The 24,977-nt window shown below is 32.1% G+C and overlaps 1 protein-coding gene across 3 annotated transcripts in view; it reads left to right on the forward strand.

The window, feature by feature from the left end:
• The first annotated feature begins 691 nt into the window (after positions 1–691).
• The window catches only part of LOC123710476 (RING finger protein nhl-1), a 69,857-nt gene continuing 45,571 nt past the window's right edge, over positions 692–24,977 (forward strand). For 2 of the 3 annotated variants that reach the window (XM_045662399.1, XM_045662404.1), the window contains exons 1-2: positions 692–748; positions 3,988–4,054. The gene's annotated coding sequence lies outside the window, so the exon portion shown is untranslated. Of the gene's footprint in view, positions 749–3,987; positions 4,055–11,202; positions 11,305–24,977 lie in introns of all 3 variants that reach the window. The other variant, XM_045662402.1, reaches the window with a different exon arrangement.

Consider the following 24,977-nt stretch of genomic DNA (forward strand, 5'->3'; position numbering starts at 1 on the left):
AATTACATTTGGCTCCACACCTACTTTTTGTTATGCAATCACAGCGATTCGGTTCTGTTTATCACCACAGTCCATTTTAATATTTTGTTAATATTCAATTGTAACAGTATTTATGGTCAGACTAAGTATATAGATGTAGGAGCATTGTTGGTCTAATAGCTCCACCCTGTGGTCGCAAGTTCGATTATCGGGAGATATGCACCGATGAAATTTCTGTCTGTGCATTTGACACTTGCTCGTACGGTGAAGGAGAACATCGTGAGGAAACCGCTAATGCCTTAGACCCAAAAAGTCGACCATGTGAGTCAGGAACAGAAGATTCATCACCTACTTGCCAATTAAATTAATTAATCATGGACCGGGTGAAGTACAATATGTTATGGTGGCCCAAGGTGACAAGCGTCTGATCTAGTTATACCCAGGTGTTATTGGCGATCCATCCCAACCGGATTATAGGAGTTGTGGAATAGAGCGCATGCACTTGTACAAAGTGTCACGAAAAGTTTATTTATGTAAAAAATTACGAAAGTAACAAAAATCTGCCCCATGAGTATATTATTATTATAATACATTTAGTACACATATACTTATCTAATACCAATGTTTTAGAATACAACAAAATATTCTGTGACGTTGGAATACCTACACCCAAATTTCTCACGACTGAGCTGTGCTATCTTTTTTTAGATTTCAGCGAATGAACAAGACGATCTAACACAGTATAGTTTTGTTAGGCGCGCGAACTACTGTAAGTGTTTAATTATGTTAATTTAATAAAAACTTCTTGAGACGAATCTCCTTTGCCATATAGCCGTGTAAAGAGTTTTGTAACAATGTGTTTTGCAATTTTCAAATTTGGAACATAAATTTGGGTGAAGGTGAGCCGTCTTAAGAAGTTTTTATCTTTGGCAGAAAATTTGGAGTGTTTTATTTTGAAACGCCGTTTATTAGTGGCCTGTGCCTATGAGGTTTATCTAAAAATCAGATCGCATTAATATTAATCTGTGAGACTGTGCATTATATAGCATTATTTAGAAACAGCATTAATAACATATCAAAATAGTGATTATAGATAAAAATTTAAAATAGATTCTGTCTTAGATAATAAAAACCTACAGTTACAAAACTAAAAATAAATTTAGTGCATAATTGCTAAGTGTATAAAAATCCAAGATTAGCAATCATTCAAATCGCATCTGACCAATGAAATTGAAAAGGATTTTAATCTGTGGAATTTCAATTCAAAATTATTCACGGGATATTTTATCTGTATCATTTCATTTGTCATAAAAAGCGGAGCTTTGCGTGAAATATTTCTTTATTTCCACAGGGTATAACCTCGAATTGATATTCAAAGTCGCCCTCAGAAGGGACACCTCGAGAGACGGAATAGATTAATATGTCCGTGAATTGAATAATATGTTTGAGAAAAGTTAAAATGATATTATTTTATGGACTTGGGAATTGAGGATATTTTTATGAAAGGACGGATTTGGAGCGACTGTTATTTAGGCTTTGCGAGAGCCCGCGGCTACACTTATGAAAAACGATTAATATTTATCTTCGAATTAAATAATTTTTCTTTTATTAAAAATTTCATTATTTTATCGCGATTTCATCACTTTATGTTATAACATTTAAAACACTAAAGTACTATTGAACTAAGTCAACTTATGCATCTTTACCGAAGAGCGTACCCATTCTTACCAGGTTGGCAACGCGTATGACAGTCCATGGGCGGCTTGCTTATCCCTGCGTTATGTTAAAAAACCTTAAAAAATATGAATTTTTTAAGATGAAGTTTTTAGAGTCGAGAAAAACATTACTATATGTAAATAAATCATGCATAACTCTTTCCTTTCTCTTTTAGAAATTCTCAATAAAACTATCATGGCCGCGGAGTTTTTCATAGTTTAATCAAGATGCTTATGTATTTTATACTTTAATTAAAACAATCGATGTATATTTTTATGTAGATACAAAAATACTCTGAATTTTTTTTAAATAAATAACATCCTTAACTCGATCAACAATCCTTTTTTTCTTAAAACAATTTATGACCTTGATCACATAATATATATTGTCTCCATTCAGGGTAAAATATTTCCCTCTTCTTCCCTTGAGAACAAATACCCTTCAGTTATTAGTAAAAGTTATGGTCAACTAATTTCTCCTCGGGCAGACCTCACTAATGAAGTTATAGTGTAATTTATTAGTATGATCCTCCTTGAATATAATCTTATTTTATGAGCTATACCATTTATTTTGAAGGTTAATATCATCAGGTTATCGAGAAAACGTTCAGTAGCATCCACCTTATTTCTCATAGATACATTTGTTTATGAAGCTACATAAGAATGTTTTTTCTACGTAGATACGCGTAGCCAGAATACAGGCTTATGCACGCTCTGTCAAAAATAAAATGCCTTTAATTAATTGATATATGAAAAAAAGTTTGCCAACAGGCATTACAGTTAATGCTTACATCTACGAATACACAAATAACAATACAAACTGATTGTCCAACAGGCAAACATAGCATTATTTATACTTAATAACTATCGCTAACTAATCAAATTCTTACACACTAATGTGATCTTAAAAGCTTGACACATAAATGATAAGTTTAAAATTTGGGAAAGATAGCCCTGCGAAATTGTTAGAAGGAATTTAATTTAATAGTGGGAATTCGTACGTCTAACAATTTTCCCCGTAACCATATTTGACGGTAGATTTAATTCTTATCGCTTTCACAATTATATTCTAGTTCTATAGAGCAGTGTTGGCCTAATCGCATTGGCGTGCGACTCTCATCCCCGAGTACGTAGGTACGATCCCCGGCTGTGCACCAATAGAAATTCTCTCTATGTGCTTATTAACATTCGCTCGAACGGAGAAGGAATGCATAGTGAAGAAGCCGGCTTGCCTTAGACCCAAGTCGGCGTGTCTCAGGCACAGGACCTACTTACCTATTAGATTGAGAAATGAAGCAGATACAGATATCTGAGGCCCAGACCTAGAAAAGGTGTTGATTTATTGTTTATAGTTTTATCCCGCTATTATTTACATTTTTGAGATATATTTAACGAACGTAGGCAACTTGTTTTCGATATTATTTTTGAATTAATTTCGAAATACGCCACAGTAATTCTATAACATTGTTTTAGAAACAGATGCGCATATTCCTATGATATGCAATATTACACTGTCAGTTGCACAGTGTATATGCAAATCCTTGATTTACATAAGCGCTACTGGAAAATGTGACTAAAATATGTATTAGATAATAATCCCACTAGTTTAAATGCTAGGTCAATGGATTTACTTTTATTTACAACTAGCTGTACCTACCTTGCGATATCTGTTGCGTTATTGCAACCTTATGTTCATATTTTATATATATAAACTACTATATATTTATTAAATAATTATATAAATATAATACAAAAGATTACTCAGTATTCCTCTGATATTAGCATAAATATAGAAGATATTTATGTATGGATTCTTTATCATAGTGACATAGGTTCTGCTCCAGTTCTCTGTCTATTTAATTTCGATGTATTTCTTTAAATATCCGTAACGTAGTAGTAAGCTTGGGACCATATGGTATTAAAACTAGTATTAGGCTGTACCGAGTTGCGGAATATCTCTTAAATATACTACAAATTTGAATAGCAGATTTCGGCAATTTATCATTATTTTAATGTCTTTTATATAATTGAAAAATAAAGCTAAATAATATAGTTTGATTAATTTATTTGAATTCAGCAAATTTCTCGCATTTTACTTTTGACAGGATTCAAATAGGTTCAATGTAGTTTAGGAAAATTCACAAGCTCTGACAGAATTAGGATTTACCACACTTATACCTCTTGTATAAATACAAAGTACTTTCTTAGTCCAACTGCCGCCGGCTGCTATAAATAAAATATTTACTCCAATGATGTATTAAATAAAGATTTTATTTAAATAAAATGTTTACAGATTCGCGGCCAAGGAACAAAAAGCGCAAATGCTAGAAATTCTTCAAAATGCCATGGTTGGAATAACTGTAAGTGTATTTTTTTAAAACTAATGTTGAAACTTGAATAATTAAAATGGCATGTTAAGGCATGTAAAGGCATTTTAATGTATAATTACATATAAAAATCAACTCAAATAATCTCTCTCTAAATTCTAAACAAAACCTTAATGTTTATTGTATGTACAATTTACAATGCATCGATAAACCTTAAGTAAGTGTCGATATGTAATGCTGGCTTTTCTTTTACCAGCCAAAATGACCAAAGAGGTTTTTAAATAATTCAGAAATTAATAATAGTTAACTGTTTGTACGGCGTATTGTATATTTATCAATCTATATTCAATTTACGCGACTTTTGAAAAAAAAATTAAACAATTACCACGAGTTTAATCAGAAGACCACACAAATACTGAAATTATATCACTACGTAATGAGAGTTGAGCGTTTATTTTTAATGCATAAATTTGCCGTTTAACCAATGGTAAATTGTAACAGGAGAGGTAATTTCCTCTGAAATTGCACTTTTAATTAATGCCTGGTACATACCTTATTTATTGAAACGGGCATTAAAAGACACAAAATTTTCTTTGATTGGTCTAAAAATGTATTATGTGGTTTTAGTGGCTATGTACATTTTGAGAAAGTGTATAAAATAATTTTAACGATCTTTAAACAAATTCGGACGTCTGTTTGGTAAATTATAATATAAGTATACTGAAATAGGTATATTAATATGATAAAAATGTTTTGGATACTTAAATAACATAGGTAGAACGCAGACTGAAACCTTAAAGTTACTTTGCGTTTATTTCTTACCATTATTTATTTCATTTTATAATTGTATGATTGGTAAAGTTATATTGAAATACGCTTTTTATAAAGCTTTTGAATTGTAATCATTTACTTACCACCAGATTGGGAAGAAATGAATATTATATTATTTATTTGATGAAAAAATTTAATGTCGAGACTGAACTAAATAAAATCTCATTAATGGGATTTGAGAGATAAAATACTGCAATAATTAAAGCTACAGGGAACCAAACTTTTTAGATTTATCTGAGTGTTCTATTGTCAAATATTTTTATTATGTACAATATACAATAGTAAAAATAAATATATTAACCTAAACAAAACAAAAATATTTATAGATACATACATCATAGTTTTAATTAGTATATTTTTCCGGATTCCCAAACAGTCAATATGATAAACAAGTATCTGTTACATCATCACTTGTTGAAAGCAGTGAGTGGAATAGAATGCTTGGAACTTGACGTTCTTATATTTCAAACCATAAGGTCGACGAAACACCGGGCGTTTTTCATTAATTATTAACTAGCTTACTTTTACTATCAACTCGTTTTTACTTAGAAGACGTTTTTTTTCTTGTTCTTGTTTTTTCTCCTAGTCTAAGAATTCTTAATATAATTAATCTTTATATAACTGGTACTGGTATATAACAATATGTATCGGGATCTGTCGTAGAACAAGTAAACTTTTAAACAAACCCCATTTAAAAATGCACATTCTTCCGGTTTGTAAAGAGGACTTATTGTTACGCTCTTTTCTTGAAAGAGAGTCTTTCGAATTTGTTCGGAAATATTTCAGTGGGCAGCTGGTGGTGAGCAGCAAAACTGCCTTAAAACGCTCAGTTTCGATTGTTTAAGAGAACTAAATATATTTAACCTATTTCAATATATGAAATATGAAGACCATATTAGGCCATTTGTTGTAAGTCATTTGACACCTTGATCGTCCAGACCGGTCCACGGTCGGTAATGCCTCCACGGCGCACACAAAAAAATATATGTCTAAATAAAACCTTTCTGCTTCGGTTGTCTTTAATGTCAGTTAAAAAATAATATTATTTCACGTATATAGACAATATATTTCATAGCCATTAGGTTTATTGAAAATCTGCTTCGTGAAGTTCACGCGCTTCGTCAATATACAGCGTTAATACGAGAAAAGCAAACTACACCAACACATTTGCTATATTTAGCTGCTCTATTGACTCATATAGAGTTGGCACTCGGACCTTCCGCTTGCCGCTTCACCTGCTTGTTATTTAAGACGTGCTGATAACATCTGAATCTCGGAACAGATTTTCACAAGATTGAATTTAAGCTCGATAGTATGTCCCATATATCTTCTACTTACTAACTTGCTTTAAAAACAGTGGATTTACAACATTTCAAAACTGAGCTTCAGTTTCATAATCCTTTGGTTTTTTAACGAGGCAAGTAGTTAATCAGCCTTCGGACAAACGCCGTCCATTTTTTGGGCCTAAGGCTTGCTGGTTTCTTCACAATAGTTTTCACCGTATTAACGAATACGCTAATATACAGAAAGTCCATTGGTGCATAGTCGTGTTTCAAAGCTACGACCTCAGGAATGAGAGTCGAATTCTAAAACTTCTAGATCAATACTGAACATAATGAACTCGTTAAGAATAATAAACAAATATCTATTTCTATCATGAAATAGAATCGTGTTTTCGAAGTTATACTTATTTTGGCGTGTTAGAAGAGTTAGTTAACAATGATGAGAGTATATTTTAACGATGCGCACGCACACCGTCACAAAAAACTGACGCCCGCACACCGACACGAAAGTTAAAGAAACTTCTAAAGCGTCTACATAAGTACACACACGTTTTTTAATCTAAATTCTAAATAATCATTATATTTAAAAACTTTTTTTTTAATGTAACTATATTTTTATTAGTAGCTAGTAGAAAATAACACAGTGAGGTGGAAAAACCTAGGTAAACAGTTTTTATAATCAATTACTTAAAGGATCGATTAATCACCGCTTACATAAAAGCGCACATAAATAAATGAAGGCTATCAAAGTAAGTTTGAGACGTGTTTAACTTGCAAGTAAACCCCCCTTAGTTTATTACAGGCGTAAGGTGGCCATTCTTCAGAACATCCCATTGCGTTTAATGATTGGTATAATTTATATAATCAATAATAATAAATAAATATAATCAACAACAGCTTATAATTTTCAACTTACGTTACCCTTTAATACTATTTACTGTAATTCCAACATTTAATTATTCAAATGTAGGATTTTTACTTTTTCTATAACTATAACAGGCACGATTGCATTGCATGGCCTACATCGAATTGTTCATACCTACTGCGCAGGACAATAGAGAACTGTTGCACCTGCAAAAACGTGCCGTTTACCTTTATTTCCCTCCTCACATTTCTTCTGATCTCGTTTTGCCTTCAGCACCAGTGCTTCGTAACTTTCATAATATTCCTTGGTGGTGACATCTGTCTATGGATATTAAAAGAACCTTATGGACATTGGGTACAAAAACGTCGAGTTTGCGATCCTTGCCATATACTCGTGCCCTTCACGTTTTGACCACCCCGCGACGTCCCGAACCGAAGAGACGCATTTGTACGAGAGCCACGCTCTCTAAAACAGCCTGAGCTGAGTTGTAAAGGCCCTTAAGGACAAAGTTACCATACCAGTTACCCAAACAAATTATACCTAAATCATACAGTTCCTAGTAGGTATTGTGTAAGCGAGTTCTACTCCGACCAACTGCCACTTCTCATCTAAACTCATTGAAATGATTTCACAATGACTTTGCACTGTTTACGTTAACTTTGAGACTGTTTAAATCGTTTAATAATAATAAACATTCAATAGAATGTTGATTAAACCGCCCATTTTAAAACGGCTTGAATTTTTTGATACAAATTTGATTTATTTAAGGCTCTTTAACAGAATCAACCCCGAAATTATTTTAATTTAAAAAATAATAGTTATATAGTTAAAACTGAAACCTAACATTAAATGTCAAGACAACAACTATATGTCATTAAAAAAACTATTTGATACGGTTCTTCGAATAATTTCATAGAATATTAACGTTATGGCGATTGAAAAACTTCAATACAAATATACTGCACGTATCTTCTGTCAAAGTATGCTACGAAGATAATAGATTTCTTCATTCGAGCCACGTCTGGCGTCTTGGCATGTATTTTGCAGTATTGCAGTCTGTATTTTAGTTTTTCTTTAATACAATCAAGCTTTGGACTCCATTTCTTTATCTGCAGTGACATAGTTGCTTGATTGTTTTAGGGATTGCTTTTGTTGGTGGCTATAAGAAAGTAAATTAATATCTTGTATAAAACGCGTACAATTTTGTAAAACATAATTTATCTCATTGCGTATATTTTATTTAAGAACAACAAAAAATATAATCTAGAACCTCAATACTAGCATGATAGTATTATTACAGGTTATTTAAATAAAAAAATAATAATAGACTTCTCTACGATTTTGGTCAAAGGAAATTTCTACAATTTTTGTCTGTAGTCCCTTGTCTTTTGGCGTTATTCATACAATTCCACAGATTAGTCAGATTTTTTGCCTTTTATTTATCAGGTGCTCGTTACCTTTCATAAATTATAAGTAATTTAATAATAATGCAGACTTAATCTTTATAAATAATTATCCAGTGGCGCTACAACTCTATCACTTGTATGACTTGGATTACATCCGTGTGTACGATTATTTTTATTTTAGACAAATAGTGGATCAACCTTCTGTCTGATATATATCATTGATTTTAGCGTCTAAGAAATGCCGGTTTCCGGTTTCCTCTTGATGTTTGCCTTCATCGTAGAAGAAGGTGATAAATGAGCACATACTAAGAAAATTCTATTGGAGCCGTAACTCAAAGGCGCGACCTCAGGTATAAGGGGTGCACGGTTAAGACAAAGTCAAAAATCATTTATTCTTATAACAACACAATGTACACTTATGAAAGCCAAAAAAAAATACATTAAATACTTCTAATTTTACATTTACAGCCAGTTCTCAAATGATGGGCGTTGAACGGAAGAGAAGAACTGGCAATAAACTTTCCGCCACCTTTTTTTAATCGCCAAGTTTTTTTACGCTTGTACGCTTCTTTATGCTTATGTTTATATGCGACTAGAAAATTTCAAAGCTTCCTTTTAAAGTTTACATTTCTTTAAGATTATCACGCTGTATCTTACGTGAGCCAATTTAGCTTAGTTTAGTGCCAAACGGTGTGAAGCTAATTCTCTTGGATTATGTAGCCCTTTGACATGCGTTTCAGTCACCATCAAATTTTTGTTCTAAAGTTATAACATCTGTAATAAGCGTCGAGAAAATTAGGCACAGTTTTATTTTACTCTACTAGTTGTGTGTAGTCTATTAAATTCATTAATTTATATCTAGTAAAAGACTGTGGGCATGTGAGTCCCAAAATGTACCGTAAAAAATGCCTCATTGGCATCAATTTAAACACTTCGCAACTAAGTCAAATGTAAAAAATCATTTATTATATATATGATAACATAATGTACACTTATGGACGTCAAAAAAAAGGAATATACATTAAATGCTTCTAATTTTACATTTACTGCTAGTTCTCAAATCAAGGGCGTAGAAGAGAACAACTACCAATAAACTCTCCGCCACTCTTTTTAACATAACATCTTAAGTAATAAATAATAATAAAATAAATTAAAAACAAAGATTTGTCACAGATTGTCAAAGGTCCTCTATCAGCATGAGGCATGGTGAAATAGGAGCACGCACTTATATCCTCGTGGGAAGAACACGCAAGCAGTTCCTTACAACCTTTAAGCAATGTTGTAAAAACATACCGTATCACATATTTGTTTTGTGACAATGTTGAAATTGTTAAAAGTTAGAGAAACCTGTTAGTTTGGCAGTACAGAAACTTCATTATCTCTGTACATAGTTAGTTGTTAGTAGGGTGGAAAGCCAAATGATTATTATACATTATTGCTATAGATTATATTAAGTCTATAATATTTTCTCTTGTTTTTAGTTGATAATCAAAAAGTGGCCATGCCAAACATTATGGAAAAATGTTGGCTAATTTTATCATTACAATTAAATTCATTACAAGTGCATATTTAAGAAATAAAATAAAAATAACATAAATGAATATAACAAAAAACGATAACAGACCTTAAAATATAATAACTAAAATATATTATTAAAAGGAGTCCCTTTAGGCATGGTTCCGATGATACTAGCAACGTTCCCCTTTTGCATAGCTAGACTAATTGTTTGTCTGAGGTAGCTGTCAGCTCTTCGGTCTCCTGTGATGTCAACTAACCTTTTTGCTATTTCCTTAAAAAGTCTTATAGCGCTAGGACCTCACGAACTAAGTCGACACCTATTGGGGCAGCTAATCATAAACAGAAATTCCATATAATCACCAATATTATGGAATCATACTAGATATTGTTATTCAGATCTTAAAATCAATGTCTTACACAATACTAAACGGTAGATTATATTTGGAAGGAGTTGATATGTAGATACATTATTGATATGTTACTTTTCCGTTAGTGATTTATGCTTGTGGTATTTAGAGTTGAGGTCTTAGTACAACAAAAGTAAAGGTTAGGTAGGTTTTTGAATGTACAGATGGTGAATCACTAAATTACCATTTAAGAAACTAAACAATTTTTTACTCTGTTGTAACAGATATAAATGCACCTTGAATTGTATTCATTGAGTAATGAAACCTGTTTAATAATATAAATTTATCAGGCACCTTCACTAATTTTAAAATGACTTTATCCATATAAAAATATAGATAAAATCTATGACCCTAGTAAGGAAGTCTCTTAATTTTTTTTTGTTACAGTTTCCTTCCTTTATCTGGTTCAATGACATTTTTGTGTAACGTTTACTAGAGCCTACCAATGCATTAACCACTTTTGTATACTGTATATTTTTGCTGAATCACGCCATAGACTACAGTCCTCCGGAAACTAAAAATGAAATAAAGTGTGCTAGGAAAGGCCATCGCTTCACTACAATGTATTAAAAAAACGATGTAAACTGTAGCTGTACCTACCTATTAGGGAACGTATATTATTGCATCTCGACATTAGTCGAAGTAGGCATGTGTACCTTAAATAGTTATTTATTCCTGTAGTGACTTACTACTGAGTAAATTAACTATTTCCTCTATGTTTTATAATGTGTAATCTGTTGTCCAGAGGATTTCATTTTTACTTTCGGTAAGCAACAAAATCAACTAAATAATATTTCACTGGTGATCATAAACATCCGTCACTTCTTTGTTCAAGTGATTAAAACAGTGATCCGAGGCTGTTTATTTTCAGATTTGTCACAACGTTGAACTCATGGAAAATTTGGAAGGCGTTTATCGGTAAAAAGAATTAGTAAACGATTGCAATAACCTTACCTTTTACTGAATGACAGAGGTAAGCGTGAACTCTTTCGCTAAGATTCAAGTAAAGATTCGAAGGAACGAAATTATTATAGTACGAGTATAGTAGACAGGCCATCTCCAATGTGTCAACTACAATTCATACGCCTAATAAATTACTCTAGTAGGGCTGTATGTATTTAAGCATTCATCATCGTAGATTGGAAAAGATATCCCTGACATTCAAATCAATGTAAATCAATAAAACTTGACTTTTAAATATTTAAAATAACTAGCTGCCTCCACGAACTTCGTTTCTCCTTAATGTGGTTTTAGTTAGCCTTAATACCGCGACACGAAACAATAATTTCACTGTATTATCGGCACTATAATTTGAATTTGATGTACACTTCGGTCTAAGTAACACATGATTGGCTATGCTAACACGAAAAAAATAAAAAAGTAGAAATAATTGAATTTCACGGTATTTCGTTTACTACAAAATAAATTTAATTTATACTTTAGCCTCAATAACACGTGGTAATCATGATATTGAATTGTAGCTTATATAACACGTTTGTCGGTTTACCATAGCAGTGCCATCTATTGATTACTTACTCAATCCAGTCGAAAAGTATCGACAACTGTTAGAATCTTTTGGAATTAACAGATAATTGTAACTGTCAATTAATTATAGACAAATAATTTGCAATAAAATAAAATTGCTACTATAATTAAAGATCTAAGCTATCCTATCTCTTAAGTTCGACCAGACTGCTCACGGTGTGTGTTAATTTAAAATCGGTAAGTAGTTTAGGAGTCCATCGCGGACAAAAATCGTGACAGGAGATTTATATATATTAAGATAGTATGGTTGACTATGAATATTAATCAAAAGCTTTCAAATTCCTTCAATTTATGATTCCGACAAATTCCAAACATCTCTTACAAAGGAATAATATAATGAACATACATTGAATTACAATAATATCAATCTAGGCCTACATTTGATCGGAATCTTTAACACAAAGGCCCATACCCACAAAGCTGGACTATATTTTACACGTGTTTATTCAGGTGAAAGCTAATGGAAAGTTATTGAAATACAAATTAAACATAGTATATGTAGCAGTATATAATATATCAAAAATTAGGTAAACCAAAGGATATTTTCAAAACCACAATCACTACTTCAACTAGAACTAGACAGAAGAAGATAATCAATATACAAAACAGTTAAACAGCAAAAAACAAGGTATAAAATTTCAGTATTAGCGATTTAGTTTCGATTGACTGTAATTAACATCTACATAATTTAAAAAAAATCAAGGTACAAACATTGCGTTCTGTTGTTTTTCTATTGCCAATTAAAAATACTATATATAGGTATATATATATATATAACAGTAAGGTAAAAAATCTGACCTCAATTGCGGCTGGCAGCAATTTGTCTTATTCTTATATTTCCCTAGCGAATATAGAGGATTTTTTGCAAATAACGTCTTTCCTGTTAAGATTAGTAGAAATAATTATATTATTTGGTAGCTAAGAATACCCATTATTACATACCTTTTATCGCATCTATAACAGAAATTTAAATTGTTTTTCAACGTGTGGTTGAACTTTAATATCGCTCGAACAGGTATTCTCCTGATAAACCATATTTAATGACGCTGGTATTAGCTTAAATACTGATACATCTTCTATGCGAAAACATACAACGTACTGTACTATGGTTTATGTATTTCTATAGTATGCCATGGTCTATAGTCTACACATAGTACTATGTACAGGCGGCCTATCATGAGCCTATGATGATGATTCATACCTTGACGTGGAAAATACACAAACGTTTAATAAGATTTCCTTCATATAATTTCTATGAAAATGCGTACCAAGACCCTATCGCCTGAACCAAAACTTCACTATTTCGCCTTCAAACTATGACAAAATAAGCGACTCTAAAATTTACTTTTTGATCAACTCTGTATAGAAATGTCCAAATAATAGTTTAGGATATATAAAATTCAATATTTTAATTAAAACTAGTTTATAAAGTTAAAATAATAAGATGTACTAAGTCGAATATCGTCAAAACTGTGGTGTATATTTTTAGGATAATGAAGAGTTTTATTTTGGGTTCATTTTGAGTTTGGTATTTGTGATTATGAAAAAATCAGCGGAGATAAGAAACAATATGACAATGCTATTCCACCGATTGGCTTTAGATAAACGACTTTGATTTGTTGCATTCGTAGATTTCAATGTTCCTACGTACACACAATAAGTTTATATTCAATAATTTAATAAGTTGACAATTAAGTATCTAAACAGACATAGATACATCAAACAAAATTATCGGTCTTCCGTTCGGTCTCGCGATTCCAATACGTTTCAGTTTATAAAAGGTCATTGTACGAAAAAATGCTGTTGGGTTTAGGAACCTAAACTCATTAGCATCTCAACTGGATTGTTTTCAAAAGGCTCATAGTAGGCTCCCGCGTACCATACATTGATTATACATAATATTAATGTATTATGTGAATTCACTATAGGTCTATAGGTTAGTGTCAGTACATGGGTAAATCTAGAATAACTTCAACCATTCGATCGGTAATTAGCCTTAATGGCTAATAATTGTCATTTCGATTTTGTTTCACATAGCTAATAAATATATAACTTAGTACGTATATTTGAGAATCCTCAACTAGGAGCTTTGTGCGACGAAACCAAACGTTAAAATGGTTCATTTGTTTCAAAAGTTTATGGGCTATTAGTGGTATAATTAAATGTGTTTTGTTTAAAAGACACCCGGTGATGTATATTGTGGATCGGAGTTTATCACCGCCGTAGATGCTTATCGAGTCGGAAAATGGTGTTTAGAGTTGGGATTGAATCAACTGTTTATCGAATTTAAATAATAAATACGCTGAGTATGGTTATTAATATATAAATATTTGATCCTAAAAACAATAAATATAAGTCTAGAAAATTAATTGTATCACTTAGGCTCTACCACCAACCACGATAAGCATACACATATATTATTTATTGTAATATAAGGTACGAAGAGTGTAAAAAAAAATATTGTAACTAAAAGTAATATCACCGACAATACGTTATTAACATATAGTCCTTACATTTATCAACATATCGATAAAAGCAAGCTAATAAGCCCATCACTACCGTAGCCTCGTACTTTATTCCCGTCTAGATAGCTTTGGTAGAGAGGTTTTTTCCATTTACACCGGATTTGCGATGAACTGTTTGATTTTCCTCTATCGTATTCGATTCTACCAGAATTGTCACTGATAAGATTTTCATTTCATTTCAGTATATCTGCTTTAGAAGTAAGTAGGTAAGTTAGGAAAAACTCAAATACATTTTAATACATACTATGAGCCTCTCACAGTGTTCAGAGTTTTCTTCCTTCTGTATGGAACATTATTCAAACACATTTTTTAAACATACATGGAAGCACCATATTTCATTGCAATTATTTTTTCCCCTATAAACAGTCATAGTATTCTGTAAACTTCAATTATTCACGAAGATAATTAATTAATTACACCCAATCGCAGCTGGACGTTGTGAATTCAAGTTAAAACCCGTTAGGTTAACTTACACAATAGCATCGGAGTGACGGGTTACACTCATACCGCTGTAAGCATACCAAAGGCGATATAATGTTTACATGAAAATAGGATTTTTAAATTATCTACGGTTTCCATAATTATTTTTAACTACTCTGAAAGTTTCAGAGTGCATAAGCAGTTTATCACATTTCAACTGGCGAGTTTACTATGGCTTTAAGTTTATGACGATGTGAAAACTGGATCAAACTGCAACAAAATTTTAAATTTTAAGTCATCTTTACAACCAATCAATTTGAAATAATTGAATAAACATTTATTTATTTAAAATTTCGTTGCAAACTTAAACAACATATAGACAGATCAGGAAATTATTGCATTAAAATTATTAAATTGATATCAATTCAAATAATAAGTTTTATTTCGAATAGTTAAAATCTGGTGTAAATTATGAGTTCTTTCTTTCGTAAATAATATAAAAAACTAATTACAACAAATTTAACGGATAACAAAGCGTACTTAATACACAACTGGGTCATTGGCGGTCTTTAAATAATCGAGGATTTTATTATTACTCTATATTAACCACTCGTAATAGAATATAAGCGAAGTAATGAAGTGTTAATTGCTATGTAACGAATGAATGCAATGTAACCGTTGAAGAGAGTTCCTACGACTGGCTATACTCTCGGGGCGTGACTGCGACGATTTAGAAAATCGCTAGGCTTATTCAACTAAGAAACCCTGAGGGAGCAAAATACACCACCTTGTCTCGTACATCTACTGTTAGCCACGACTGCTCTAAAGAAGTCACAGACGTCATACGTAAATTTGTAAATAATGTATAATAATAATAAATTACGTTTTAATTTAATGAAATTGTATTCACTTCACCAAAGAAGAATGATCATCAATATTTCTAATCACATGAATATCTTTAAATAAAATAAAGATAACATAATACTGCTAAGATAAATCAATATAACAAGAAACAATAACTAGAAATAATAAAATATATTATCGAAAGGAGTTCTTTCCAAAGATACTGGTAGCGGTCCCCCTTTGAATAGCTAGACTAATTCTTTGTCCGAAGTAGCTGCCAGGTCTTCGGTCTCCTGTGATGTCGACTAACCTTTTTGCTATTTGCTTAAAAAGCCTTATAGCGCTAGAAGGTCACGCACCTGGTCTTGACATCGAATGGGACAAAATGATATTCGGGGCCTAGATCCCTGTATTTGCGTGCTAGATTTTTCTTTTCAGCTCTGTAGTTGTTTCCATGTAGATGCGAAGGGGCCAGTGTATCTGAAAAGGATGCATCCCATAGCAGCATTATTTAATTTATTCTCCCTTGTGTTTGTAAATAAACAATAACTAACTTCCGAAAAATTAGGAACATTTTCGAGGGGTGAACTTTCCACTACATTTGCATTGAATTTGGGCGAGCCGTAAGATCAAGTCGCTAATGTTTCTGCGATAAATCAAAAACAGCGCTTGTTTAATAAAAAATACGAATAAATTTATAAAACAGTGTTTTTTTTTCGGCACATCCATTTACCTATAATTTAGTTAAAATTGGTTGAAATTCTGAATTTGTTTTCTTCAGCTATTTCATTATTGAGTTGTCATAACAATGTGGTATGTCTTCATATTGTTATATGACAAAACTAGGCTTTTGCAATGCGTCAGTTCGTATGGAAATAGGAAAGCGGTATTAAAAAGTAACTATACTGAATATAGGCGATGTGAATCGATTTTATCTTCAAGGGCACGACTTGTGACGTTCCTCAATAACACTCAATAAGGAAATCATCAAATAACCTGGTATTGGTCTGGGATACGTTATATTTAACAACCCTGAGAACTGTACCATGGATTGGGATTATATCATACCTGGGATTTTTACAATAATTGGAAACAGACGACGCCAATGTGCGTCAAGTTGCGTCAAATGCTAAGTACAGATGGCGTATGTCATAAAGATATTAATTAGACCATAATCAAGAGGTTGAGTGCTATCAATTATTTTATGACATAAAATCATCATTGCAATCGCTTTTGGGAGTTACAGCATGGGTTCTGTTCTAATATTCAGAAAATACGAAATCCGTTTCTACACCACAAGCACATTGTCATTAAATTTATATAATATATAGATGCTATTGTAGGTTATTAATTATTGTAACTTAGTTATAGTTTCATTATAAATCTTTTTAAAGATAGAAGACATTAAAAATGCATTTTAATTAAATTTCAATGGTGCTCAGTGCCTAAAAATATACCCAGATTTTTCCAGTTGGTCAAAGGCCCCAAAAACAAAATAAGGATATATTTAGAATCTTTATACTGGTATAAATTCCTTCACAATTTGACAATCAAATGGCCCAAGAATTCATTCGCAATATTCCAAAGAACTCGAAACATTTTGTGAAGATTTATTGAAGTGTTCAGGAAGTTTAGTCTGAGTTTGTATCGTAATGCTTTTTGATGCTACAATGGCGGTGATTAAATCTTGTTGAGATACAACTTTTATCGGAGAAAAGAAATTAACATCCGGATTTGTCTGTGAAAACTTAGGAAGGAAATTTAGCTTTCGTTTGTAGGCTTATCGTTTTTATTTAGAGTCAATGTCATATACATATCGGTACAAATAATGAATTATCAGAATTGTGGAAAATAACAAAGATAAAAATTAGTGTTATACAAATACCTAAACCTAAAGTAGTTGTACAAATGTTTATTACGCCTGCATCGAATTTTCAAACCTGGTGTTGCAGGTGTCCATGGGCAGTACTTAACTTTAAGTGACCCGCCGCATTTAACTCCTGTCTCATAAAAAAACAAATTTTAAAGCGTATTAAAAAATACATAAAGATTTCAACAAAATATATGGATAGATAAATTTCTGAAATTGATATTATCATTGATCATTTCAGTATGAAACTTTTATTCTTCATGGAATAGTTTCAAATGGCACGTATATCGTAAAACAGTTAGGACGATCGTTCTATATATAAATGGTAAAATAGTTTGGAACACTTACAGTGAAGAAATTTTTTCAGCTTTTTACTCATAAAACTTAGTGTTTTATGGGTAAAAAGCTGAAAAAATTAAAATTAAATTATTATGTATAGATTGAACTAAAACATAAACACTTTTACCGCACACGCAATGAAAGCCACTAGGCAAGCTTATTTTAGTAATATTATTACAAAAACGCTCTCATATTGATAAAAGTTTGTTCTGTAGAATAACTATTATTGATCTAGACTGAGCCGCATCCGTGGGTCACACGGGAAATTATTAAGTTTTAAAATAAGAGCTAGTCACTGCTGACCACTAAAACATTGCCCAGTGAATGGACAAATAAATCTAAATTAGCTGACAAGGACACCGCACAGAGAATGTGTTCCACCTGTTTGAGTTACTAGGAATAAGACAACTGCGGCATTTACTACTTTCCGCTACTTTAACTCGCTTTCAAATTTTATTGTCTTAACCCAAACCCGCTATAAAATGATATCAAGACCCACTTACTTCAGACATATAAGCAAAGCTGGGATAAAAAAAACCTTAATAATCAGATAACTACATTTTCTCTGTTATTTAAAAGTAATAAATACATCCTAATTTTGAAACTATAATATAACTGTCACTTAATCTAAGTTTATGTTAAAACTAAAATGCATTTGTAAGCTAACATTACATATGTCGTATTTATGTAGATGTTGATTATAAATATTTTTAATACAGTTCCAATATTTAATTACTCAATAATCAATCAGTTATTACCTGTAGATTAATTTCCTATAGGTTCAAAGCGAAACTCGAACAATCAACAGAGCGAAAAGCCTATAACAAACTTTTACAGCAAAACTTGCTTCATGTACTCAGTTTATACGTTATTTATGTATAACTATTAAGCTTCATCCTATATTTATATATTTTGCTCTTTACTTTACCCTTACTAATGTAAACTTTATTATATTAGTGGGCAATATCGGTATTTAATGTTATTTGAAATTATCACAATAGGTAGATAGAGTGATTTGTGTTACCGAGCTTAAGAAACGCAATTCCTAATATAGTTTATTAAACATATTAAAATAAGTTTATTATAGAATTTAAGATACAGGTATTACTTACTCCACATGACATACTACTCATCAGCAAAGAAGACAGAGGGTGTACGCCTGCGTAAAAAACTCTCGGTACTCTTTTAAATAGCAAATTATCAAACAAAATGGCAAACAAAACTTATCGCAAATTTATTAAAAGTAGCCTGTCTAGCACTAGTCCCAGGCCCTTTTATAAACTAGATAATCGTTAACTAGCTGATAATCGTTAACTGATAAAAGCGTCAATATTTTGGATCAAGTATCACATGGATATTTATTACAAATGTACAACGATTTGCAAGACGACTCCGTTCAAAACTTGTTTTCAAGATACGCAGCGGACTTTGCTTTACTCGCTTGCTCCGCTCTGCTTTACTCTTTTGCGGTGGAAGTAAATGTATGAAATATAATATAACTAGTTCAGTGGGTTTCGTACGGAGTCCGTGGGAAACTCGCTCGACTCGCTAGCCTCGTATGTGACTCTTTCAACTCGCTTCTACCGGTCCGCTCGTCTCCGCTTTGGCGGAAGCACATGTATAAAAATCATCGTTACGAGTAAAGTTGTGTCCGTAATGGGTCCGTTCCACTCGCAGTGAAAGACGGGCGTTAGTGTGTTAAGTTCTTGTTTCTTTTTGCAGTCCATGATATCCGCAACAATCTCCTCAGACACCATATCTTGATACTATTTCCTATTTCTTTTGCTTCACTTTGACCACGACTCTCATCCTTACTACTCGTTCTCATGTATAAAGAGCTCTTTATAGTTTAATACACACACGTACACGTACACACGTACGTGTACAGACGTATATCGATTCATAAATTTCATACCTTCACCTCCATTTAATCCACTATAATTGGTAGGATATTTATTCATCAATTCTTATAGACACAATATAGTAAGCTACATCTCAATGATCTTAACAAAATACTATTAAACACCGTTTTTCGCTTCCTGTATAATATTTTAAGAGCAAAACACAGTGTCAACATAACGTTTTTTGTCTTTCATAATCTGAGTCGTAAACCTCTGGAGATTTTGTCGTGAACATGATGACTACAATATATAAGGTTTCACTTTTTATGTGAACTTACTGTTACTTTAAGAAGGCTTATTTTTGCCAGAGGGTAGGATGGAATTATTCGAGAGCTTTATGGGATGTTTCATAGTTGTCAAGGCTGATAATCTTTAACAATGTAAAATAAACAAAATATGTATAAACAATATTAGCTTGTAAAGTTTATAGGTTGTGGTAACATATAAGCTTTTAATTAAATTAAAAATTAAATCAATAGTGCTACAACCTTTTTAGATCAGGGCCTCAGTATCTGTTTCATGATCATTTGTTAATCTAATAGGCAAGTAGGTGATCAGTCTTCTGTGCCTGATGCTGTCGACTTTTTGGGTCAAAGGCAAGCCGGTTTCCTCACAAGGTTTTCCTTTATCGTTCGAGCGAATGTTAAATGCGCACATAGAAAGACAGTCCATTGGTGCACAGCCGGGTATCGAACCTACGACCTCAGGGATGAGAATCGCATGCTGAAGTCACTAGGTCAACACTGCTGATTAATGAAATTAATTTAACTAAAAATAGATTATTATTTTATTATTTTAAACAAGTATCGCATTAACAGCCTCTTCATTTTGTTATTTTAACTCTTTTCAGTATCACTCAATAGTTAGTTAGTTTAAATTGTTATGCCCAATGATGTTCAGTGAAGAGACACTATAAAAAATAATAAACATATAAATAGACTACGATTCGATTTAAATGAAGATTTTTTCCCTTTACCATATCTTCAGCGCTCTAACCACATTGTTATCTAAAATAAATAGTCATCCAAAGGATCATCAAAGCCACAGAAATTGAATCTTATTTTCATACAATACATTGAACAGACAATATAATCTTCAAAGACATCCAAAAACGCTGATTCATAGAAATATGCTATAAACGTGTGCAGGGTCACCCTTTGATATTTCGGGTACATCGTCTAAATGAGATAAACCTCTGAAAGGCGCAGGAAAGGATTATTTTATTATGCTTATGAAATTTTCTGGCCCGGATTTGAATTGTATGGTCTACTGCGTTCTCCTATTATCGTAGGCTTTATTCTCACTAGTATCATTCTAGAATAATTATCTGAAGCGTTGACCAAATGTATATACCTTTGTCCCAGATTTAGTAAAAACATATGCCTGAAAAATTAAAATGTATAATCCGTTGCGTTTACTCCTACTGTCGTAGAGGTGTATACAATGTAATTCTTGTAGAATAATAAATATATAATTTATATTATTCTCAATTATAGATTTATTATTCTAGAAAAATTGCCGTGTTTAATAACACCCGAACCTAGAATAAATAATAGAGATTTTTAGCTAGTCATAGAAAAATTTCTGTAGTTCACATGCCTGTACCTAAATCAACGTTAAAAATATACAATAAATAATTCGTTTCGAATTCGCAACAATATATTAAATAATTAGCATCAAAATAGGTCTCTTAAAAAAATTAAATAACAATGACATTGTACATATTACATTTTTTATACAGCATGCTATTGTATCACTGGACTAGTCGATATAATAGAGGTGATAAAATACTTAACCATTCACGTGTTAACTTGCTTAACGGGCGCTTAGTTTGCCATGCCTCTTGCTTATAGAGGACAAATCACTGCTTTTAATTTATTTTACTATTATTAATTCCTTAAGATGTCATATGGAACATGGCATAATGGTTGCAGCTCCTTACAGATGTTGTGTAAAACAAAAACTTCCGCTCTACGCCCTTATTTGAGAACTGGCGGTAAATGTAAAATTAGAGGCAGTCCATATACATTTCGACGTTCATAAGTGTACATTGTGTTACCTATATCAATAAATGATTTAAAACTTGAATTTGAATTGTATTTAAAAAAGAAATGGTTTACTATATTTAATAAATACATAGTCATATTCGTAAAATAATAAGGTATGTTTACGTGTGACCTAGATGAAAGGCAATAAATAAGTTATACAAAGTCCTTATTCAACCTGGACATAACCAGCCAAGCGTTAGAACATTTGCTTTTATTCTACGTTTGGCCGTATTTCTCATGTTCCTAATATTTCGTGAGAGTGAAAGTTTTTTGCGTGGATCTGCAAAAGTGATTTTACTTAGCGAAATAAGAAATTTGGTAAGGGAAAATACACGTTTATATAAATGCGATTTGTATTATTTCATCTAACATTAGTGAACATTTTTTATTAAATCTGAAGATATACTCTAAAAACCTTTGGAGAAAACAATTATTAAGTTAACAAAGGCAACATTACACAACAACAACTAAAAATCTATATCTTCTTTTTCAAATTATTTATGTTTTTATACACCTACCTTTTGTAATTGTTTCATATTTTGTTTTTCTTTTCGTATTTACATTATTTAATGCAATATAATTTATTTCTAAACCTTAGAGGTTTATTTTTATTTAGATGATATTATGAATATACAGTATCGTCTTTGTTAACATATGTTATTTGTTTTTGTTATAATTCAGAGATTTTTAAGGTCCATAGTCTAATTCGTATCTCAAGTCACAATGTCGTTTTCATCACTGTTAAATATATCAAACTTTATACACAAAAAATGGCTTGATAGCTCCTGCGACTAGACTTATTGGAGTGACAATCTAGAATACGGGCCCAAGGCTCTTGCATTCATTCCTGCGTGATGAGCCGTGTAAAATTTGTAAAAAAATGTTACCAAATCCTCCAAAATTTCTGTTTAAGCCAGTCGAAAGAAAATATTAAAGAATTATAAATATTTATTTAATATCTATCACAAAAAATACTTTTTGCTGCATCACAGTCACTTCACAGTCAAAATGAAGTCAAACCCAATGAATCAAAACTGAGTTTACAGATATCAAATATAGTTGTTTTGGATAAATACATATGTGGTTTTAATGTTAGATGTATTTACATCTTTTTTAATTATTTTTATTAATTTATTAAATTTAACTGCTGACTGCTGTTAGAAAAAGTAATTGTTTAGAGCGAGTGTTTAATAGGCCCTGTTAATCTGAGCGGTAAAGCCTATCCCCAAGGAAATCTAAAATATATTGCTATCCGTCGGTTGGTTAGCTTCAAAAACATGTGCTGTATTTTTTGTTTCCGGTGGGAATTAAAAAAGATTGGTTTCCAAATTCAAATTGTGAAACATTTATTTGTAACGGATAAGAAAAATAAAGATGGGTACCTAACATACTTATTGCTGAATATTTTATTATTATAGGTTTTAATGAGTTAACAGACGACAGTTAAAAGAGCTATCATTGAGTCCAAATATGTTACAACGGCATACGTTTAATAACATTATATTTCTTAACTACAACATAATATACAAAATTGAAATTGAACATTCGTTCTTCCAATAATAGCAGTACAAACAAATTAAACGAAAGCTCGTCTTCAAGATAATAACGTGTTGATCTAAGGATATTGTTTCAGCGTCATATTCACGAAGATTGTATTTGTTCTATACTATATCGTAATCCTTTATAAGATTAAACTTTGTAGAAATTTCAGCTTATATATAGAGTTATCTGAACTTATATTAAATTTGATATTTTTAAAGTACCTTGACTCATTTTATTAGAACAGAGGGCAAACGGGCAGGATCTTATGTGATACCGCCGCCCACGAACACTGTCAATGCCAGAGGGTTAGCGAGTGCGTTGCCGGCTTTTTACGACCTTTTACTGCCTTTTTTTACTTCAGTGGGCAGCTGGTTCCAAATTTCTATTCTGCCTCGACGTCCGATGATGAAACTCAGCTGCAGGTATTAATACGAACAACTCCTCTGAACAATCTACATGGTAATTGCGGTATAAAATGCAGTGTGTGAGAAAATGCAAGAACGCCAAAGGATCAAGCCGCTCGGAAAGGAATTGGTCGTCGTCGATTCGAACCGCTCTTCGTTGAATACGGTCAAGTGGAAGGAGCTGGTACTGGGGAGCAGTGGTAATCGCACTAGGCTGGGTTCTTTTCCTAGTGAAACATAAATGCATAAAAGGCTGATCTCCTACTTACATCACATCACTGAAATAGACAACATTGAATGAGCCAAAAATATACACCAAAAAAAAACACCGATTCATAGTTTGACTTAACTTATATTTTGAATATTTACATATATATATATATTACAAGCAAGGGGCCAAATGGCATGAGGTTCATCTGATATTAATTGACACCCACACTGCTAGAAGTGTGAAGGCTTGATAAATGAATACGCAGTTTTCTTAAAAAGGGCCTACGTTGTATTGGTCGGAAATACCTTGATAGGCAGCGCTATATGTTTGAATGCAGAAAAAGTACCTTAGGAAACCCTCATGAAGTAGTCATGAACTTGTTCTACAGATGTTCTAATGAAGGTTAATTTATAACTGCAGTAAACATTGTTTTGGCCTAACCTAAACCTAACAATGATATTTCATATATCTTTCGTGAGCGTTGAAAAGTCACGGTGGATCTATGTATTTCCATACTAAAAACTCAATGAACCATGAAAAATCGTCAATTAAATGTGTTTCGCGTTTACGTTTTTCGAACAGACTTTTCAATCACTATTATCGTAAAGAAGCGGGCGGGAATTAAACCCCGGGAAAGAAAGGGATCCGATTTCGTTTGTAGAGCCTTCAACGACATGGCTATTTCCTGTCGATAGCCTTATCTCGCTTGCTATTTCAAGAGAGAAATTAGGTTCGTCCTCCAGTTACTCCAATACGCAAAGGGCGTTTTTATGAAGTTGAACGAAACCTACAAATTTAAAGCATATAAAACCTCATTTTAGTTTTACTGATCATTTATTTTCAATAAAGCATTTAAGCCATTAAAAATGTCAGATACAGCCTACACTAGCCTAATGTTTACTGCTTATGGATTTGACTTCGACCAATTCAAAACATCGAAGAAGTGGCCTAGGTCTTTAAAATTACCAAAAACATTACCAAGAACAAGACTTGGCTGA

The sequence above is a fragment of the Pieris brassicae genome, chromosome 5, assembly GCF_905147105.1.
Source record: "Pieris brassicae chromosome 5, ilPieBrab1.1, whole genome shotgun sequence".
Classification (NCBI taxonomy): domain Eukaryota; kingdom Metazoa; phylum Arthropoda; class Insecta; order Lepidoptera; family Pieridae; genus Pieris; species Pieris brassicae.